This window comes from Rhincodon typus, chromosome 3 (assembly GCF_021869965.1).
Source record: "Rhincodon typus isolate 14 chromosome 3, sRhiTyp1.1, whole genome shotgun sequence".
Taxonomy (NCBI): Eukaryota; Metazoa; Chordata; class Chondrichthyes; order Orectolobiformes; family Rhincodontidae; genus Rhincodon; species Rhincodon typus.
In genome coordinates, this window is record NC_063334.1 from 115910771 (window position 1) to 115934819 (window position 24049).

The window sequence follows — 24049 nt, forward strand, 5'->3', positions numbered from 1 at the left end:
GACATAATATTCTAGTTGGCACCTAACCAGGGCTTTGTATAGATTCAACATAACCTTTCTGCTTTTTTATTCAATGCCTTTGTTTATAACGGCCAAGATCTTATTAGCTTTGCTAACCACACTCTCAATATGCACTGCCACCTTCAAATAAACATGCACCCCTAGTCCCCCTTTTCCTACATATTCTTTAGAACTGTGCTATTAGATCAATATTGCCTCTCTCCTTCACTTCAGTTAAAAGGCATCACCTCATACTTCTCAGTATTGGGTTTCATTGCCACTCGTCTGTTCATTCTGTTAGCCTGTCTATGTCTTGTAGCAGGCACTAATATATCCAGTACATAATTCAGGAGTGATAACATTTGTATTGTTCACAGCTTGTTGAGCCTGTTACACACGTGATAATGAATAGCATAGGTGTTTTTAAGGGAAAGCTGAAACAGAAACAATAGAAGGATATCTGGGTGAGTTGTGTGGGTGAGGTTCAAGTGGAGCGTAAATACTAGCACAAAACAATTGGCCTCCATCTATTATGAAAATCCTAGCAAATACTGTGGAATCAAATTCACACACATTACATTCATTGGCAATGCCTAATAACTGAAATGGATATCCAAAATACATTGCACAATATTTCCAATATCAGCTTGCTTTAATATTTATCTCCTCTTGCAATTTACATTGTATAAAAATAAAATCTAGCAAATACAAATACCGTGGGATAGGTTTTCATTCCATATGTACCTGGGTGTGGTGTAACTTGTGCACATTACCTGAGCATTAAAAATAAATGTAAATTTGCAACCATTCTTTAGACCTTCCTTTTTACATTGGTTAAAATAAACATCTCTGTAAGGTTCAAAGGGCATACTAATGAGAGGGAAAGGGAGAGAATAGACAATATTTCTTTATCACAAATCAAGCAAAATTTAATGGGGATCAAATGGATTGTTCCTAGCATTATTTCTAAACATATGTTACAATAATTTTGTCACATGGTTATTATTCCATCCCTTTTCTTGCCTGAAGCCTTGAATCTCATGCCATTATAACTCTTCAGAATCGATTTCATCACAAATACTATGGTCAATATTCTTCTGCACTTTCCTGTTATTTTTCCAAAACTGCCTTGCAACAATATATTTCATTTATTTAGCACCTTCGGTACACTAATACATTGCAAGGTTCTTTTTTAGTGCATCATCAGGAAAAATTTAATGGTAAGCCACACAAGAAGTTATTTGGTCAAGTTGTCAAGTACAGTACTTGGTAAAGAGATAGGTTTCAAGGAGGTCATAAAATAATGGAGGAGTGGTTGAAATTTTTGGGAGGAATTCCGGTGCATGGTCATCTGAGAGTACAGACTTCAATAGCTGGGCAAAATAAAATGCATTGGCAAAATCTTCCCAGGCCTGGAACAATATGCACTGTAGTAAGAAACATGAAAGAATCAAATGAGGCATCAAGTGAAGCATTTCTTGACATCGAGACCTGAATAGTCATATATTCCAACTAAGTTCCAGATGTTGAGATGAGATTCTCACTAGTGAGCGACAAGTGGCATATTAATGGGGATCATTGCTTATTTCCATCCTCATTAATACTTAATCTCAGTTTATCGATATTCACACTCTCATTTGAGCACCTATCAACTAAAAACTAGATATTGAGAATTCCAACATGTAAGTCAGAACAGGTGCCCAGTGATACCAGCTTACTGTTTGCTCCTCTGGACCTTCATCTTGGACACCCAACAGCAACATCACAGAGCACAATCCATGGGCAGTGGCTGCCCGCACCTTGCATCTTACAGACCTTGGCATTCAACAGAACCAGCCTCAACATCCTGTCACAGTATATCTCTGATCCTCTTAAGGCCCTTTTTGGCCTTGTAATTCTGCATTTTGGCTGACCGATGCCTCTCATTGCAATACTACTGCAATGACTGGTGCAGAGAACACTGCGAAACTAAAAAAACTAATTAATTTTAAATAATTAACTAAGTAGAGATTGCAGGCCAGGTGATGTGTTGTAGCTGTATGATGTGGGAGCTAGCTGATCCCATTGAGAACGGCAGTGACCACATCTGCAGCAAGTGTTGGCTGCTTGAGGATCTCCGGCTCAAAATTGATGAGCTGGAATCCGAACTCCAAACACTGCGGCACATCCAGGAGAGGGAGAAATACCTGGATGCTGTCTTCCAGGAGGCAGTCACACTTGGTAGATTAACGAATGTTAATTCAATCGGCAAGCAGGGACAGCAGTGTGTGACTACGAGTGAGGCAGGTAAAGGAACCCTGCAGACAGGAACACAGGAGCCGCAGCCCTTGACATTGTCCCACAGGTATGAGGCACTTGCTCCCTGCGAGGATGAGGAACAGGGCTGCAGGAAGGATGAGTCAACTGACCATGGCACCATGGTCCAGGAGGCCATTCAAGAGGGGGGAGCAAAAAGACAGATTGTAGTTGTAGGGGATTCCATCATCAGGGGGATAGACAGTATCCTTTGCAAGCAGGATAGAGAATCCCACATGGTGTGTTGCCTGCCCGGTGCCAGGGTGCGAGACATCTCTGACCGGCTTGAGAGGATACTAGAGAGGGAGGGGGAGGATCCAGTTGTTGTGGTCCACGTAGGTACCAACAACATAGGCAGGACTAGGAAAAAAGACCTGGTTCGGGATTATGAAAAGCTAGGAACAAAATTAAAAAACAGGTCTTCAAAGGTCATAATCTCTGGATTGCTGCCCAAGCCATGTGCAAATTGGCATATGGAGGCGAGGATCAGGGAAGTAAATGCGTGGCTAAAAGAGTGGTGTGGGAAAGAGAGTTTCCTTTTCATGGGGCACTGGCATCAGTTCTGGGACAGGAGGGATCTATACCGCTGGGATGGACTCCACCTGAACAGGGCCGGGTCCAGTGTGTTCTGGCGAAAAGGGTAAATAGGGTGGGTAATAGGACTTTAAACTAGTAAGTAGGGGTGAAGGGAGAAGTGAGCGTAGAGGGAGAATAACAATTAATGTAAGGCAAAGCAGCAGGTTAGCAGGTGACGAGGAAGCTTCAACTCCATTGAAAATTAGGAAAAAAGTTAAAGAGAAGGAGAACTCAAGAGCTGTTAGTAATGGAGGTAATAGGACCCAAAAAGAAGGTGCAAAAACTGGCATAAGGGCACTTTATCTGAATGCTCAGAGCATTCGAAACAAGGTGGATGAGTTGACGGTGCAAATCATGGCAAATGGGTATGATTTAGTGGCCATTACAGAGACATAGTTACAGGATGGTCATGACTGGGAGTTAAGTATCCAGGGGTATCAAACTGTTCGGAAGGACAGACAGGAAGGTAAGGGAGGTGGTGTTGCTCTGATTTTTAAGGATGATATCAGAGCGGTAGTGAGAGATGATATAGGTTCTACTGAACGAAACATTGAATCGATTTGGGTGGAAATTAGGAATAGCAGGGAGAAGAAGTCACTGATCGGTGTGGTCTATAGGCCACCAAATAATGACGTCGTGGTGGGGCGGGCAATAAACATAGAAATAGCTAATGCATGTATAAATGGTACAGCAATTATCATGGGGGATTTTAATCTACATATTGATTGGTCAAACCAGGTCGGTCATGGCAGCCTTGAGGAGGGGCTCATGGAATGCATCCGCGATAACTTCCTTGAACAATATGTAATGGAACCTATGAGGGAGCAAGCTATCCTAGATCTAGTCCTGTGTAATGAGACAGGAATAATTAATGATCTCACAGTTAAGGATCCTCTCGGAAGGAGCGATCACAGTATGGTCAAATTTAAAATACAGATGGAGCGTGGGAAGGTTAAATCCAGTACCTATGTTCTGTGCTTAAACAAAGGAGACTATGAAGGAATGAGGGAGGAGTTAGCTAAGGTAGAATGGGAGCAAAAACTTTATGATGGGTCAATTGAGGAACAGTGGAGGACTTTCAAAATGATTTTTCACAGTGCTCAGCAAAAGTATATTCCAGTGATAAGGAAGAACTGTAGGAAAAGAGACAGCCAGCCATGGATGTCTAAGGAAATAAAGGAAAGTATCAGATTGAAAAAAAACACATACAAAAAAGCAAAGAGTAGTGGGAAACTAGTAGACTTGGAAATCTTTAAAGGCCAACAGAAAGCCACAAAAAAAGTTATAGAGAAAAGTAAGATAGATTATGAGAGTAAACGAGCTCAGAATATAAAAATAAGCAGCAAAAGTTTCTATAAATATGTAAATCGTAAAAGAGTGGCGGAGGTAAACATTGGTCCTTTAGAGGATGAGAAGGCCAATTTAATAACTGGGAATGAGGAAATAGCCGAGACTTTAAACAGTTATTTCGTGTCGGTCTTCACAGCGGAAGACACAAATAACATGCTGAAAACTAATGGCAAGAAGGTTATAGCAGGTGAGGACCTAGAAACAATCATTATCAGTAAGGAGGCAGTGCTGGGCAAGCTAATCGGGCTAAAGGTAGACAAGTCTCCTGGTCCTGATGAAATGTATCCCAGGGTACTAAAAGAGGTGATGGGGGAAATAGCAAATGCACTAGTAATTATTTACCAAAATTCACTGGACTCTGGGGTGGTTCCCGCAGATTGGAAAACAGCCAATGTGATGCCACTGTTTAAAAAAGGAAGTAGACAAAATGCAGGTAAGCGCAGTGGTCCTCAGTCAGTTCAAGGAACACAACTTAAGTCAGGGGTTGTGGGCAGAATAAGTCAAGGACAGCCTCCAACAGCAATCCAGGGGCTTGGTCATGATCAGTCAGCTGCTCAGGACAGTCAGAGTCAACACTGTCTGTTTGTAACAGGGTGAGGAGTGAAATTTCAGGCATTCTACCAGCTGTTGTGGCTCATTCTGCTCTAAAGTGTGCTGTTTTCTCCTTCAGTGAGAGAAGGAAACGATGAAGTGAGATCAGAGTGGATGGCACAGCTTTTAGTGCTAGTTCAGGGTTGTTAAGGTGGTGAACTGTTTCAAGTGAGGGAATAGGCAGCTTAGAGGCCATGCAGGGCCATAGTGGCATGGGGGGATTTGGTGGGTAAGAGCCAATGCGATGAGTGCAGAAGCATAGATATGGTGAGTGTGAAGTATCAGATAGAAGACCGTCTTCGTCCTCTGCTGGGTGTTCTTCCAAATGTCTAAGGCCACTCTTACCTGGGTGGCAACCTCAAACCAAGGGTTTGATGTCAATGGTCTCCTCTGCTGATCTACAGACCTCAACTTTTCCACTTAGATCTTTAAGAAAAACACACTCTTTTCTCACACATACAGTCTCAATTCTCCTCTTGCTTATTTACTTCCATCCTGCCTCTCTATCATTTCCCTCTTATTGACATAGTTTTATAGACAGTTCTTTACAAACAAACATTCTCTCACTTTATCCCCAGTGGAGATCCTTTTTTGTTCAGCTTTACTTTTCCTTCATACTTTTCCTCATAAGATAGCCATGCCTCAGATGCTCACACTCATGCCCTTGAATTTCCAGGTCCAGGTGCATGCTATTATTTCAAAGAAGAACAAGTCATTTATCTAATATTCATCACTTAAACAAATTCACAAAAGAATAATGTATCTGCTCATAATTGCATTGTTGTTTGTGGGAGTTTGTTATTTGCAAAATTGACTGTCATGTTTCCGAGATTGTACAAGTGACTGTACTTCAAAAGTGCTTCATTGGCAATAAGCTTGGACAACCAGTGGTTGTGGAAAGTGCAACATAAGAGCAAGCCTGTTTGTAAAATATTCTTATAAATGGAAAGAACGTTTGTGTGCAATATAGAAGCAGAGAAGCAGCTGAAATTCATTCAGCTGACCCCATTTTTTTAACTCAGAGCTTTGTGCAAGGGCAAATCCGATAACACAAATCATACACTGAGAACTGGTTTTGATTATATTTAATCCTCTTATTATTGCTTTAGATGGCTCTTATTTGGTCCCCACAACAAACTCCTTTTCTTCCCCATCAACTCCCTGTCAAATGTTGTTTTTCCATTCATTCAAAGTGTTAGTGTCACTGCAACACTCTCTTTTATTTTCTATCGCTAATCACCCTTCAAATAGAACTGCCTTCTAGAACTTTGTGAACTGAAGTGTCAGGGACGGAGTTGCAGAAATTGGGACCAGCATTTTGAAGGAACAACAATAAATTTCTAATCCAGCATACTGTGAAATTTGGCAGAAACCTTGCCAATGATAGTCTTCTCAGGCTGCTTTTGTGTTTCTAGATAGGAATGTTGGCATGTTTGGTGCATGAGGGAGAGGAAAGAAGCCTTGGCAAGATGTGAGGCTACTTTTAGAATATTGCATATAATTCTGGTTGCCCTTCCATGGGAAGGATGTTGTTAAACTTGAGAGTGCTCAAAATAGATCTACATGGATGTTTCCAGGACTGGAGGGTTTGAGCTATAGGGACGGGCTGAATAGGCTGGGGCTATTTTTCTCTGGAGCATCAGAGACTGAGAGGTTACCTTATAGAGATTTACAATATCATGAGGGGCATAGACAGGGTGAATAAGCAAGATCTTTTTCCCAGGGTGGGGGAGTCCAAAACTAGAAGGCATAGGTTTAAGGTGGTAGGGGAAAGATTTAAAAAGGACTCAGGGACAACTTTGTCATGCAGAGGGTATTGCGTGTATGGAATCAACTGCCAGAGGAAGTGGTGGAGGCTGGTACAATTACAATATTTAAAAGGCATCTGGATGGGTATATGAATAGGAAGGATTTAGAGGGATATGGGCTAAGTGCTGACAAATGGGACTAGGCTAGATTGGGATGTCTGGTCTGCACGGGTGAGTTGGAGCAAAGGATCTGTTTCTGTGCTATATGACTCTATGACTGTATGATTCTATAAAATGCTGTAAAGTATTTTGTAAATGGTGCAAAATATGCATTACGGAAAATTATCAAGGCTTCTTTAGCAGCACCTATCACAACCTCTACATAAGAGCAGCACATGCCTGGAAACACCACCATCTACAAGTTTCCTCAATATGCACATCATTCTGACTTGAATGACATTGAATTGATATCTTGAAACTATCTCCCTAATAGCACTGTGGGTGTACCTGCACTTAATCAATTACAGCTATTCAAGAACACAGCTCACTACCACCCTGACATGGTACACTGTAGCCACAGTGAACCATTGATAGAAAGAGTGAATGTTTAAGAAAATGAATGGGGAGCCAACCAAATACATTATTTTGTCCTTTATCTAACATTTTTGTGGTAGTGTAAAAGAAACCTTAGCGTGTTGCTGCAGTGCATCTTGTAGATGGTGTACAATGCTGAGAATGTGTGTTGGTGGTTTAAGGATTGAATGTTTAAGTTGGCGGATGGTGTGGCAGTCAAATGTGCTGTTTTGTCCCGATAGTGTCACCCTATCATTGAAGATGGCGGGTTAAGTTGAGGAAGTGGTTAATATGGGTTCCTAGGCTTTATAATTATTGGCATGGAGTGCAAAAAACAGGAATGTTAGGAATTGAGAAGAGTGGTCACCAACAAACACAATCATCTTTTTTTGTGCTACGTACAACACTTGTGATATGTTATCACCCTGATTCCCACTGACTTCAACTCTACAGGGGCTTCTTTATGCCACACCTAATCAAAGGCCTTGATATTAAGAGCAGTCACTCTCATTTCACCTTTACAATTCAGCTCTTATATCAATGTTATTATGGACCAGACCAAACACCCTCAAAGTACATTAAGAAGATAGCCTAGACCCTAACTTTTCTTATTTTTAAAGGTAAATGTAAGGCATTGCATTTTAGTTACAATTTGATTGGCTGAACCACTCCACTATAAACAAAACACATTTTATTTTTACACTACAAATAAAATAAAAATAAAACAAAAGAATTGGCTTAATTGTAACTCTACAGAAATGCTTAACAAAATAATATATATAAACTACTACTAATTAACTGTTCAAATATAACAACATCCCATAAACACACCCTTGGCAAAGGCAAATTCAGTAAAATAGAATGTCTCACATGCAATTGTAGCAGCAGGAAGAAAACCCCAGCTTTTAGCTGTAACAGAGGGAGGAATAAAAGCTTCCACATTCAGCTTTAATACCCCAGCAACTGCAGAAAGCTAAAACTAAAAATCCAGATTCTGTGGGAGCTTGATCCCATCCACTCAGACTGCTCCTATTGTTCAAACTTTAAGAGAAAAACCCCAAGGACTCCCAGGACAAAATACACTTCTTAAAGCTATAACATCGTCACAGTGTTTGGACCAAGATTATAATGAGGTTTAGAGCTGAGCAGCAGAAATCAAACTGAGCATTGATTAACAGATTATTGATAAGTAAGTGCCATTTGATGACATAATCAACAGCTGTGACTGACCCAAGCAATTTGCAACTTCGATATCTGGTTTCATTTGCAGATACAACTACATTTCACTCTTTACCAAGACTATTTAATAGAACCCGACTTCAACAAAAATTCCCCAACTTTACCTCTACTTCAGCTCACAAGCTCTCCACCTCCTCTCTCTCCCTCCTTCTGTAAGACTCCTAAAACCTATCTTTTTGAACATGCTTCTGGCTATCTGTCTTGAAACCTCTTTTGTGAATTAGTGTCCAACTTTGTTTGATAATATTGCTGTTAAGAAACTTGGGATGTTTTATTGCATTAAAAATGCTTTTTAGATGAGCAATTGTGTTATAAGATTTGAACGGAAGCCAATTATTGTAGTGTGTAAGTACTGGAAGTTCCTATTAAACTGTTCTACAAGGATAATCAAATTACATTAAGGTGCAGGGCTGGATGAACACAGCAGGCCAAGCAGCATCATAGGAGCAGAGAGGCTGACGTTTCGGGCCTAGACCCTTCATCAGAAAAGCGGGAGGGGAAAGGGGTTCTGAAATAAATAGGGAGAGAGTGGGAGGTGGATAGAAGATGGATAGAGGAGAGGATAGGTGGAGAGGAAACAAACAGGTCGAAGAGGCGGGGTTGGGGCCAGTAAAGGTGAGTGTAGGTGGGGAGTTAGGGAGGGGATAGGTCAGTCCAGGGAGGACGGACAGGTCAAGGGGGCGGGATGGGGTTAGTCGGTAGGAGATGGAGGTGCGACTTGAGGTGGGAGGAGGGGATAGGTGGGAGGAAGAACAGGTGAGGGAGGCAGGGACAAGCTGGACTGGTTTTGGGATGCGGTAGGGGGAGGGGAGATTTTGAAGCTTGAGAAATCCACATTGATACCATTGGGCTGCAGGGTTCCCAAGCGGAATATGAGTTGCTGTTCCTGCAACCTTCGGGTGGCATCGTTGTGGCACTGCAGGAGGCCCAGGATGGACATGTCTTCTGAGGAATGGGAGGGGGAGTTGAAATGGTTCGCGACTGGGAGGTGCAGTTGTTTATTGCGAACCGAGCGTAGGTGTTCTGCAAAGCGGTCCCTGAGCCTCCGCTTGGTTTCCCCAATGTAGAGGAAGCCACACCGGGTACAGCGGATGCAGTATTCTGAGGAATGGGAGGGGGAGTTGAAATGGTTCGCGACTGGGAGGTGCAGTTGTTTATTGCGAACCGAGCGTAGGTGTTCTGCAAAGCAGTCCCCGAGCCTCCGCTTGGTTTCCCTCTGAGGAATGGGAGGGGGAGTTGAAATGGTTCGCGACTGGGAGGTGCAGTTGTTTATTGCGAACCGAGCGTAGGTGTTCTGCAAAGCGGTCCCCAAGCCTCCGCTTGGTTTCCCTCTGAGGAATGGGAGGGGGAGTTGAAATGGTTCGCAGCGCCACAACGATGCCACCCGAAGATTGCAGGAACAGCAACTCATATTCCGCTTGGGAACCCTGCAGCCCAATGGTATCAATGTGGATTTCACAAGTTTCAAAATCTCCCCTCCCCCAACCGCATCCCAAAACCAGTCCAGCTCGTCCCTGCCTCCCTAACCTGTTCTTCCTCCCACCTATCCCCTCCTCCCACCTCAAGCCGCACCTCCATCTCCTACCGACTAACCCCATCCCGCCCCCTTGACCTGTCCGTCCTCCCTGGACTGACCTACCCCTCCCTAACTCCCCACCTACACTCACCTTTACTGGCTCCATCCCCGCCTCTTCGACCTGTTTGTTTCCTCTCCACCTATCCTCTTCTCTAACCATCTTCTATCCTCCTCCCACTCTCTCCCTATTTATTTCAGAACCCCTTTCCCCTCCCCCATTTCTGATGAAGGGTCTAGGCCCGAAACGTCAGCCTCTCTGCTCCTATGATGCTGCTTGGCCTGCTGTGTTCATCCAGCCCTGCACCTTGTTGTCTTGGATTCACCAGCATCTGCAGTTTCTACTATCTCTGAGCAAATTACATTAAACAGGTTTGGTCAAAGATGACCCAACGACAAGGATACCTCAGCATAGAGCAGTTTATTCACACCTAGATCTTCCCGTTCAGCAAAGCCTATCTGGATTAGCTGAGATCAAGTATCATGACAGTGAGCGTGCTGCAATTAAGACTTACTGTCTCTTCCCGAGGAAACAAATCAGTGAAGTCTCACTTTCTTCAGGTGCAGTCATAGTTCGTTTCAGCTCTGGCTTATTGTTTCTAACTCCTAGATTAGAATGTCTGGATGTCTCAGTCCAATGATTTGAGCATCAAATCTACGTTGAAGCCTCAGTGCGAAAATGAGGGAGTACTCCATAGACGCTGTGTCTCAGATAGGTATTGAAACGTGGCCTCTTCTGACCCTTCAGGTGAATGTAAGAAATCCAACTGTATTATTTTGAAGTTTAACAGGGGAGATCCCACCACCACCACACCAGCCCCCTCCCCCCCCGACCCCAACACACACACACACACACAGTCTCCAGGCCAATATTTATCATTCAATCAACATCAGTAAAAGATTATCGCATCATTATCACATTGCTGTTTGTGGGAGCTTGCTGTGAATACTTAACGCATTTCCATGTTTACAACAGTACCATACTTCAGTATGGCTTAATTAGCTATAAAAATGCTTTGGGACATCATGACATCTGATATAAATGAAAGTATTTTCCACTTCAGCTTGATGCATTTTCATACTTAAGTATCTGGTGCTCATTAACACTTGTGGAAAGTTGCCCACTTGGCTGAAGGGCAGAATGAGTCACCATCTTCAGAAGGCTTAGAGAAACTTTGCGTAACCGAGTGTAGATGAGAAAATATCGACAACATAGGAATTCAACAGATTGATAACTCTTTCTAGCCAAAAACAACATTTTCAGCTGCCCACGATGCAAGGCTGACATCTGCTCAGAGTCGCACATTTCTGCTATGATTTCCACAGGAAGTAGAGACTAGGAATAAATGGGTCTCATTCAAGCTGGCAGGATGTTACGAGAGTTGTGGCACTGGGCTCAACTCTTTACAATTTATGTAAATTATTTAGATAAAGGAACAAAAGGTGTGAATTTTTACATGTAAATTTACTGATGACACAGAGATAGGTAGGAACATAAGTTGTGAAGAGGACGTAAGGAGCCTACAAAGGAATATATACGTATAATTGAGTGAGTTGGCAAAGATCTGGCAAATATATTATCATGTGGGAAACTGTTAAATTGTCCATTTTGGCAGAAATAATAAAAAAGAATAAAAATGATCGAAATGGCACAAGGCTGCAGAGCTCTGAGATGCAGAGAGATCAAGGTGTCTTAGTGAATGAATCACAGAAGGTTCATATGCAAATACAGCAATTAATCAGGAAAGCTAATGGAATGTTATGTTTTATTGCGAACGGAATTGAATGCAAGAGTAGGGAGATTATGCTTCAGGTATAAAGGGCATTGGTGAGACTGTATCTAGAGTACTATTGCAGTACTGGTCACTTGTGGAAGGATGGTAATGAGTTGGAAGCAATTCAGATTTGGCCTTTATCCTCCCAGCCTTTCTGAATATCATCTGGTATCTCACCTGCATCTAGCGAGGATAGGAAATTATCCTCGTGCATTTGATATATCCTCCCTGGCTTCCTCTATCAGCCTAGAATACAATTCATCAGGCCTAGCACTCCCTCTAAGCTGCACAGCCACTAGGAGGTTCTGTGCAAGCTGCTAGCAAGTTAATCGTGTGCTGACACACGGACTTCCAGTTTTGGAAATTGTTGTCACACACGGGTCGTCAGAGGTCTTTGCAGGTGAATAAAATTTACAGGGAATATAGATCTGAATCTGGTGATTTATCCGTCTTCAAGGAGGACTGTCCCACCAGTATATCCTTTCTCATTAGGCATTTTTAAACCAGCAGTTCACACCTCTTCTTTAACTAGAACTGCATCATCCCTCTCATTTGTGAAGTCAGAGATAAAGTTCACATTAAGAGCACTCCCTATATCTTCTGTCTCCTTGCACAAGTTACCATGTAGATCTTGGATAGCTCTAATCCATTCCTTACTCATCTTCCCGTACATAATGTAATAAAATATCTTGAATCTTCCTTAATTTTAAACAGCCAAGTTTTTTTTGCATCATCTCTTTGCATTCCTCATATCCTTTATCACTTCCTATATTCCTATATTCTTTCAAGTTTCCTAAAGTATTACTGTGTTTGGAGATTGTCAAAAGTTCTCTTTTTCTGCTTTATCTTACTCTGTGTGCTTCTGGATAGCCAAAGAGCTCTAGATTGGCAGTATTAGAATTTTAGTATTAGAATAGAGGGGACATACCCACAGTGACACCACACAATCTTGTTTTTGAATACGTTCCACAGATTTACTATTGACCTTCCTTTAGGTAGTTGTAACCAGTCAAGTTTTGTCAAATTATATCTTAGCTTTACAAAACTTACCTTTCAGCAACTTAGAACTTTTACTCCTGTTCTAGCTTCGTCCCTTTCCATTATGATGCTATATCTAACTGTATTGTGATCACTATTTCAAAACTGCTACTTCATCTACAGCTACATCTTCATGTCCTCTGACTGAATCTCTAATTCCAGCCTTTCTCATTGGGCTTGTTATGTTCTGGTTCTGTTAAATTCAATTCATGAATTTTGTGCCTTCTGTGCTTTTCATGTTGTTTGTATTCCAGTTGATATTCGATAGTTGAAGTCCCCTTTCAGAAATTCACTTACTCTTCCAACTCTTTTCCATTCCTCATGAATATTGTGGTACATACCTAGAAGTGTCGCTATCCCCATTTCCTTTTTGAACTGTAGCCTCTTTTAATGCTTCTTTTAGTATATCATCCCTCCTCACAGCTATAATTGATCTGTTAGCCAATAACACTACACCCCCACCTTTTTTATCCCATTCATTATCCTGCCCAAAAACTCTGCATCCATGAATCCTGACCTGAAATCCTTGCCCCTCTTTAAGCCACAATTCCATTATAGCAATAATATCCAATTGCCATAATATGTCTGTGACCTCAGCTAATTGGTTTAATTTGCTATGCTCCTGATTACATACACACACACACACCTTTTAATGCTGTCTATTTTCTAACCTCTGTTTCCTCTGTTTTTCATAGCCACTTGATAGATTTCTGCTTAATTTGCTGTCAGGTTTCCATACCCCTGCCAATTTAATATAAACTTTCCCCGGTAGCACTAGCAAATCTCCCAGCAAGGATATTTAACCTGATCCTGTTTATGTTTAGACCATCTGAATTGTACAGGTCTCACCTTCACCAGAACCAGCCTTGATGCCCCAGAAATGTGATATCCATCCTTCTGCACCAGCTTTCTAGCCATGCATTCAATCATTAATTTCTCTTATTTCTATGCTAACTAGCACATGGGACTTAGAGGAATCCTGAAACAACTGCTTTAGTTGTCCTGCCTTTCAATCTCCTACCTAGTTCCCTGAAATCCACTTTCAGCACCCCATTTCCATTTGAACCCAAGTCACTGGTATTAACTCGGAGCTCTAGCTAGTCACTATCACTCAAAAGAATGTTCTGTAGCCACCCATAAGATTTCTTTGCCCTGGCATCAGGGAGGCAACATACTGACCTGAAGTCGTCAACAGTTAAAGAAACACCAGTTTGATCTCCTGACTATGGAATTCCCTGTCACATTTGCACTTCCATTCTTCTTCTCTTTTAATGGGTAGCTGAACCACCAATGGCACCACAAACTTGGCTCTGGCTTCAATTTCCTAAAGTGGAATCAACATCCAGAGTGGAATATGAATTAGCAAGCAAGACATTTTCGGGGAATACTGTACTTCCTGTATGGTTCCCTTAGACTGCCTGGCAGTCACCCATTTCCTCACTGGGTGTATACTTCTAGTCGTGGTTTAACCACCTTCTTATATGGGATATGTGCTATTCTTGTCGTTCTCTGCCTTGCGAATACACAAGAGTGACTCCAGCTGATGCTTTATTTCCAAACATGTAACTCAAGTTTGTGAAACTGGTGACATTTCCTGCAGATGTGTTAATCTGAGACAAATGGTGTGACCATGACTTCCCACATACCACAGGATGTGCACTCCACGTTACTGAACTAAAATCTGCCATCTGGTAACTTTGAAAACTATTTATTAGAATATTACACAACTTGCCAGTACTCACCACTCAGCTGTTTACCCTGTATGAAGTAAGAGTTCAGTACTGGAGTCTGAAAATGTAGAAGAACAGAGCATTACCACTCCCCTACTCCTTACCATAGACCACCTGATATTGGCCTAGGCACCAGAAACAGCAATGATAATTACAGCAAAAGAAAAACAAAGAACTGCAAATGCTGGAAATCAGAAACAGAAGTAGAAATGCTGGAAAAGTCAGCAGGATAGGAAATTAGGCAGCATCTATGGAGAGAAAGCAGAGTTAACGTTTTGAGTTTGATAATCTTTTTCAGAACTGAATTGATAATTGATCGATGATCAAACAATGATAATGACAACCCTCTCAGTCCTACAAAATGCTTTGGACTCCCAGAGATGTTCCTCTTTTAAAGGCACTTTGACTGATCAAGTAGCTTGGTTTTAGGAATTGGGAGGGAAAGGGGAGTAGAGATTTCTGCCAAGACCCAGCCTCTTATTGCTGATTCCCCTTCCTGCCATTAAACATCTTAGACAACACCTTCCAAACCCACAACAGCTACCACACCAGCACTGGCAAATTCCCCTCCAAGCCACTCACCATCAGACTTGGAAATATATCACCATTCCTTCACTGTCGCTTGGTCAAAATCCTGCAACTCCATTCCTAAAATTGTGGGTCTACCTACAGAAAATGGACTGCAGCATTTCAAGAAGGCAGTTCTTCACCACTTTCCCAAAAGCTCCCAGGAAAGTGCAATAAATGTTGGCCCTGCCAGTGATGCCCTCATTCCACAAATAAATAAGTAAAACCTTCAGCTATAGCCTGAATCCCTTGGTGACCTGAGGTCTCACAAAAAAGGAAGGTAGAAATCATGAATCCATGAATCACAAAAGCTAACATCCAAGTTCAGTGGGTAAAAGGCAAGGCAAATGTAATGTTGGCCTTTCTTGTGAAGGGAATGGATATAAAACTAGGGAGGTTTTGCTAAAAATATACCAGGCGTAGTCAGATACATTTGGAATAATGTGAACATTTAGACCCCTTATCGCAGGAAAAATATACTGGCATTAAGGCAGTCAGTGAAGATCCACAAAGCTGATACCCAGTATGGTTGGACTGTCTTATGAGGAGAGGTCGGGTAGTTATTTTTGTTCATTCATTGCATTAAGGCATTGTTGGCCAGGCCAGTACTCATTGCCCATTCCTAATTGCCCAAAGGGAAGTTAAGAGTCAAGCATATCGCTGTTGATCTGGATCACATTTGGGCCAGACCAAATAAGGAAGGTAGTTTCCTTCCCCAAAGGACATTACTGAACCAGATGGGTTTTCCCTAACAATCATCAACAGTTTCATGATCATCATTAGTCATTTAATTCCAGAGTTTTTTTTTAGTGAATACAGATGCCACCATCTGTCATGGGAGGATTTGAACCCAGGTCCCAGAATATCACCTAATAGTCTAACCGTAATATCACTGGGGTATCACCTCCTCTTGGGCCTGTATTTATTGGAATTTAGAAGAATGAACCAATCTTATTGAAACAAAGAAGATTCTTGGGGGCACTCAAGCAAATATTGCTAGAAAAACTCAGCAGGTCTGGCAACATCTGTGGAGAGAAAGCAGAGTTAATGGGTAGTTTAAATTCAATGACTGATTCAGAACTGACTGATGATCGATTGACAATCAAACAACGATAATCAAAGCCCTCTTGGTCCTGCAAAGTCCTTACTAATATCTGGGGGCTAGTGCCAAAATTGAGAGAGGTGTCTCACATGCTAAATAAGCAACATCTGACATACAGTCATACTCAATAAATCATACCTTGCACATAATGAACTAGATGTGACCATCAGCAAATCCGAAGAAGGATCATATCTCACTCAAAACATTAACACTATTTCCCCCTCCACAAATGCTGCCAGATCTGCTGAGTTTGACCAGTACTTTGTTTTTATTTCAGATTTCCCACATCCAAAATATTTTGCTTCTTTGCCACCACCATCACCATCCCTGGGTATATCCTTTCCTGCCAGCAGACGTGGTGACACAATAGTTTACAGTTGGTAGGAAGTCACCTTAGGAGTTCTCAACATTGAATCTGGACACCATGAATTCTCATGGTATCAGGTCAAACAGGGCGGGAAACCTCCTGCCGATTACCTCATATCACTCACCCTTAGCCAATGAACCAGCACTCCACTATGTCGAAGATCACTTGGAGGAATCACAAGGGTGGAAATGAACTCTGGGTTGGTAACTTTAATTACCTCACCAACAGTGGCTCAGCAGTACCTCTACTGACTGATCTGATTGAGTTTAAAAAAGCACAGCTGCTAGATTGATCTGATGCAAATGGTAAGGAAGACAAGAGAGAAAAACATACTTAGTCTCATCTTCACCAATCTGCCTGCCATATATGTATCTGTTCATGGCACCAAAATCCATTGGAGTCTCTTTGCACAGGTTTGAATCTGTTTAAGATGATGTAAAATAAATATGTAAAATCAATATTAACCTAGATTTCTTCAGTGGAGGATTACGTTTTCATTTCTTCTCTTGTCTGTGTTTTTTCCTCAGTACAAAAAAAAACTGAACTATACAAATCACATTGGTTTTCTCGTCATCATGATTCAGTCCATAATCTCTGTCCATTACATTTAAATGTTTTCTGCTGAGCCCACTTTGCTGTGAATGACAAGAATATATTTATGCCTATGATGCTCACTGTTTCTAATCCGCAATCTTCCATCTCCTGCTCGCAAGACACAAGTTGTATAATATTAAGAAATTGCATGTTCAGTATCTATAGTTTTCTCTTGTTGAGTTGGAAATGATGGGAAAATATGTGTCTGCATCTTTCTCTCCCTGGACCTAGTGTAATATAATTCAAATTGGTGGTATTCATGAATAATGTTCCTATTTGCAATTCATCTTCAGTGCACTTATCAAGCATCATTTGGCAGAGGACCTGACCAACTCTTTAAAAAGTTGAGAAGCATGCATTTTATAAATGCATTTAGACTATAGTCAAATAATTACAAGATGTTAAAATGCAGCATAGAAAGATGCCAGCCAGCCCATTTTGCCTATGCCAGGTTTATAAAAGCGCCATCAAATCAGTCACATTCCAATGGCTATGCAAATGCTTCCCCCTCAAGTATTTATCTCTACTAAATATATATGCATATGCATATATCATGCTGGGGTCAACACCTAGGAATTTCCTACCATAGAACATTGTATGGGAGCACTGTAGCCATACTAACTGCAATAACTGGTCTTTTTCAAATTGGCAAACTAGAACCAGTGGAGGGCTACATGGATCAGTGCTGGGATTGAAACAATTTATGATCCACAATGATGACTAGTTTAAAATGGACAGGCTGTATTGTAACCAATTCTGTTGATGCTAGCAAGAAAGGTAGGGAAGTAAATTGTAAGGAGAATACAGAGTCTGCAAAAAGATACACATTGGTTAAGTGAGTGAACATAAAACTGGCAACTAGAGTATAATGTGGGAAAATATTTGAGGTTGTCCACTTTGGCAGGAAGAAAAACAACAAAATATTTAAACCAAGCAATATCACAGAATCCTGCAGCACCAATGTATGTGGATGTATGTGTACAGGAATCATAAAAGTAAGCACAGCAGGTACAGCAAGTATTTAGGAAGACAGACAGAATGTTGGCCTTTTCTACAAGGGGAATGGAATCTCAAAGTAGTGATCTTGTGACAGCTGTACTGGGCATTGGCAAGACCATACATGCAGTATATTTGTGGTTATGTGTTTGGTCTTCTTAGTTAAGAAGGGTTATATTTGTACCGGAAACAGTTCAGAGAAGATTCACTAGGATGATTTCTGAAATGGCGGGGTTGTCTTATGAAGAAAGATGACGCAGATACTCATTGGAGTTTTAAAGAATGAAGGGTGATCTGATTGAAAGATATAAAATTCTGAGGGGGCTTGTCAGGATAGATGTTGGGAGGATATTTTCTGTCAGAGGGGGACATTTATTATTTGGGGTTCAGTTTCAGAACAAGATCTCTTCCATTTAAAAGTGAGATGAAGAGGAATTTCTTCTGAGGGTTGTTAGCGTTTGGGGTTCCCTTCTGCAGTGAAGAGTGGAGGCTGGGCCAGTGAATATATTCAAAATTGAGTTATACAGACTTTTAGATTGCAAAGGGAGTTAAAGGTTGTGAGGGAACAGGAAGGTAAGGTTAATGTCACTATCAGATCAGCCATGATCTTATCAAATGATACAGACAGCTCAATTGGCCAATGGTCTACTACTGCTCCTATTTCTTATGATTTTGTAGTCTTATGAAGGCTCATCACTACCTTGAAGGATAATTAGTGATGGACAATAAATACTTCTCAGTGACACATATGAATGAAGAAAAATTAATAAGGTCTGAGAAAAAGCAGAAATCCAGAAGTTTTTTAACTCTTTGACAGTGGATGTTTACAATAGGGGCAGTTTGCTACTTGGATTGAACACCATTGGTTGAAAAAAATGGTTACGAAATTACCTTTTTCATACATTGAAGACTTGTATCGATTCTAACTAATCCTCAGGTGAATAGTTGCTGAGGCTCTGAATATAAACCAATAGAAATATTAGAAATACTGATGCTCCAATTACAACTGTCTGCAAGGCAGAACAAACTAGCAAAAAATCAGAAGAGGAGTGCTATAAATCTAAAAATGAACAAAAGAAAATCAGAAAATGCTGTCAAACACTCAGAAGGTCAGGCAACATCAATGGTACAAGAGAAAAAGCAGAGGGAAGAATCTAGGAGCACAAATGAGGTGGACAAGGGTACTTAATTGTGCAGTAGGCAAAATATCAGCTTCCGGATGATGGAATGAAAGTTTTCACACTACATAGAAATTAACTAGATGAAGAGACCAAATCATAATGGTCTAATAATCAATCATTTGTCAGGGATTGATTAACCTAATGATTTAGTTCATTAAAAACAGTAAAACACATTATAAGATATAAAGCAGACATTGCATAAAACTACCAGAACTTTGTATGCAGCGTGTAGACCTTCAGCAGATTAGCTGCCAGACAGAGTTGTAACAATGTGTAGGCATAGTTTGTGGAGTCCTTAAAGGTAAACTTTCTTAAAGGCAAAATACACATACGACATCCCCCTTCTTTCCAAAAGAGAGTTTACTATTTACAACTACAACTGAGTCTAGGAGTGTCTATAACAAGGTAATTTGCTGATACATCCAGATCTCATGACAGCGACTTTGTCTGCAGATACTGGTGACTGCCACAGTCATCAGTGGTTTCCTTTTATTCATTCGTGGGATATTTGACTTGATTTTATTTGATTTATTGTTGTCACATGTACAGACATACAGTGGAAAGTGTTTTTTGCATGATCTACAGGCAGATCAAAGCATACAAAGTGTATCCAGTAGCAAAACAGAGTGCAGAATACAGTGTTACAGCCACAGAGGAGGTGCAGAGGGAGAGAAATCAACATTAACATTTGAGAGGTCTGTTCAAAAGTCTGATAACAGCAGGGAAGAAGCTGTTCTTGAATTTGTTCGTACCTGTATTCAAACTTTTATATCTTCTGCCCGATGGAAGAGGGTGGAAGAGGGTATAACCGGTGTGGGATGAGTTTTTGATTATGATGGTTGCTTTTTCAAGGCAGCGGGAAGTATACACGGAGTCAATGGATAGAAGGCTGGTTTGCGTGATGGACTGGGCCGTGTTCACAACTCTGTAGTTTCTTGCAGTAAAATGCTGTAAAACACTCAGAAAGTCAGGCAACATCAATGATAAAAGAGAAAAAACAGAGGGAAGAATCTAGGAGCACAAACGAGGTGGACAGGGGCACTTAATTCTGCGGGAGGAAAAATATCACCTTCCCGATGATGGAATGTAAATAAGGAAGTTGGTAGCAAATTAAAGGTTCCTGATGGCAAGGAGTGAGGATCTATTTTTAATGATTTAGCATGTTATTCATACTCATTAACACATATGGTAACCAGATTAAATTGTACATTTGCAATTCATTTGGCAAACAAGGGACATGTGCCTTCAGATTCACAACTGATTACAGGTGGAATACTGCAGATGAAGTAGCTTTCCTTGTGGATTTGGGAGGTAGGTGTCACTGGCTAGTCTGGCATTTATTGCTTATTTCTAACTGCCTTTGAAAAGGTCATGACAGAGTCATTGAGTCATATCTTTGGTCCAACCAGTCCATGCCAAACATAATCCCAAACTAAACTAGTCCCATCCGCCTGCTCCTGGCCCATATCGCTCCAAACATTTCCTATTCATGTACTTATCCAAAGGTCTTTTAAACGTTATAATTGTTCCCACATCCACCACTTCTTCAGCAAGTTCATTCCACACTTGAACCACTCTATGTGTAAAAATTTTTGCCTCATGTCTTTTTTAAATCTCTCTCCTCTCACCTCGTCTTGAAATCTCCTATCCTTGGGAAAGGACAACTGCCATTAACTCTATCTATACCCATCATTATTTTATAAACTTCTATCAGGTCACCTCTTAACCTCCTATGCTCCAGTGAAAAAAGTCCCAGTCTATCCAGCCTTTCTTTATACTCAAACCTTCTTGATCAATTAATTGATTTTATTGTCACGTGTACCAAAATACAGTGAAAAGCTTTGTTTACGAGCGTAACAGGCAGATCACAGCAAGCAAAGGATGTACAGATCAAAAAGACTTAGAGGCATACAGGTTACATTGCAGCTTACATTTTTTGAGGCCAGAGTGCATTCAACAGCCTGATAATGGCAGGAAAGAAGCTGATCCTGAACCTGCTTGTGCTTGTGTTCAGGCTTCTGTATCTTCTGAGACAACAAGGTGCAGGGCTGGATGAACACAGCAGGCCAAGCAGCATCATAGGAGCAGTATCTTCTGCCTGACGGAACAGGTTGTAGGAGGTCATTACCAGGGTGTGATGGGTCTTTGATGATGTTGGCCACCTTTTCGCGACAGTGAGCCATGTAAATAGAGCCTATGGATGTAAGGTTGGCTTCCGTGATGGTCTGGGCCACGCACACACCCTTCTGTAGTTTCTTACGGTCCTGGGAAAAGCAGTTGCCATACCAGGCCTTTATACATCCAGACATCACTTCTTGAACTGCTGCATGTCCATGTGGTGTCGGGACACCCATGGTGCTGTGAGGATGGGAGTTCCAGGATTTTGAACCTGGGACAGTAAAGAAAGAGCAATATAATTCCAAATGAGGATGGTGTATGGCATGGCTGCAAATCCACAGGTGTTAGTGTTGCCCTGCATCTGCCACCCTAGGTTATAGAGATTTGGAAGGTGCTGTCAAAAACTTTGATGATTTGCTACAGTGTATCTTGAATACAGTAAATATTCTGCTGCTCCTGTGTGCCCTTGGTGAACATAGTGAATGTTGAAAGTGGTGACAAGCAGGCTGCTTTGTCCTGGATGATATTGAGCTTCTTGAGTGTTATTACAGCTTCACCTATTCAAGACAATCGGAGAACATTCCATCATTTACCTGATTAGTGTTTTTTTTATTTGTTCATGGAACAAATAGTTAGCTTTTAATGCCATTCCTAATTCCCTAAAAGACAGTTAAGGTGGTCACACAACTGTGTGGAGTCAGAGTTAAGGTTTCTTGTCTGGTGACCCTTCCTCAGAACACTGGATCCGAAACGTTAACTCTATTTTTTCCTTCACAGATGCTGCCAAACCTGCTGAGCTTTTCCAGCAACTTTGTTTTTGTTCCTGATTTATAGCATCCACAGTTCTTTTGGTTTTTATTGTGTAGAGTCAGATGTAGGTCTGACCAGGTAATGATGGCAGATTTCCTTCCCTAAAAAGGATATTAGCAAACCAGATGGGTTTTTACAACAGCTGACAGGGTTACATGATCACCATTATGCTAGCTTTTTATTGAATTCAGTTTCACTTTTTCCTTGGTGGGATCTGAACTCATCTCCTCAGAACCTTAGCCTTTGTTTCCAGATTGCTAGTTCAGTGGCATTACCAGCTACATACAGGTAGTTCTGCTATAACGCGTGTTTCAATAATGCAAATTGGCCGTAATGTGATTGATGAATAGTGGACGCTGTTTGGATAATGCAAACTTTCTGATGTACAGGTATAGCAATTTTCTATAGTGATTTCCATGTAACACGATTTTCTAAGGCAATTTTCTGAAGTGCAAGGTCACGCAAAAATGTAACAATTGCGTTATAGGAGAACTGCCTGTAACTGCCTCTCCCCAGACAATGGACAGGCTTTGGGGTGACAGGAGGCGAGTTACTCACTACAGTGAGTTCTCAAACTCTGACTTGTTCTTGTACCTGCAGTCTTCAAATGCCTGGTCCAGTTCAGTTTCTCGTTAACGGTAACCCCAACTGTTGACAGTGAGGATTCAGTGTCACTGAATGTCAAGGAGAAATGGTTAATTTTTCTCTTGTTCAAGATCATCACTACCTGGCACATGTGTAGTATAAATTTTATTTGCTATATATCAGCCTAATTTTAAGCACTGTCCAGTCATGCTGCATATGGATGCAGACTGCTTCAATATCTGAGTCATGAGTCATGTAGAATATTGTCCTAAAGAAATTGCACGGTATTCATCCCGTAAAGGGTGTTGCAGGGAAAAGATTGAGAACCGACCTTGCTATTATGAAAGAAATATTGGAACGGAAAGAGGTTTCTAAAATAGAATTGCTTGACATGAATCACCATGGTCAGATTGTTTTGCAAACAGAAATGCTTGCCCTAAGAAATTGTCCTCAAAGAGAGACATCTTGTACTGTAACATAGAAAATTGTTTGGTTGCTTCAATTGTGTTGTAATTGAACCTTTTGTTTTTCTTTCTTAAAAGAAAAAGTATAGAACATTGATTGTATTTTAAATGCAAGGCATAGAACATGTTCCTTTTTCTTTTCATTAGCTTGTGTTTGAATGTTAAAAAGAAATTATTGAAAAAGATGGGAATTTGCTAAGTTGTCAAGGATTTAAATTTAGAAGGGAAACATGATGTCTGATAATCGATTACTTGTGGAGATATAATAGGATGGGCTCCTATTGTACAGTGGTCATGTCCCTACCGCTAAGTCAGGAGGCCTTTATTCAAGTCCCACTGATTCCAGAGATGTATAATAACATCTGCAAACATGTTGATTAAAAAATATCTGCAGATATACAATGGAGAAGCAGGCAGGGTTGGGTATAATGAGAGCTAATGGACTGGTATAATCAATAGCCTGTCTGCACAAAGAAAATCTATATCCCTTACTTTCCCGAACAGCCTGGTTAGAATCCATCAAGAAGCAATACGGTGGCTCAGTATTTAGCAATGCTGCCTCACAGCGCCAGGGACCCGGGTTCAATTTCACCCTCAGGTGACTGTGTGGAGTTTACACAGTCTTCCTCTGTCTGCATGGGTTTCTGCAGGGCGCTCCAGTTTCCCTTCAGTTTCCACTCGAAAAATGTGCAGGCTAGGTGAATTGGTCATGCTAAATTGCCCATGGTGTTCCGGGATGTGTAAATGAGGTGGGTTACAGGGCAGGGAGATGAGTCT

At 41.2% G+C, this 24049-nt stretch overlaps 1 long non-coding RNA gene across 1 annotated transcript; it reads right to left on the reverse strand.

The window, feature by feature from the left end:
- Window positions 1-10475: 10475 nt before the first annotated feature.
- Window positions 10476-20213, reverse strand: LOC125482774. The gene is made up of 4 exons (XR_007261744.1): window positions 20048-20213; window positions 19006-19070; window positions 14501-14546; window positions 10476-10687 (listed from the first exon to the last, which is right to left on the reverse strand). It is a non-coding gene; the product is annotated as an uncharacterized LOC125482774 (long non-coding RNA).
- Window positions 20214-24049: the final 3836 nt, after the last annotated feature.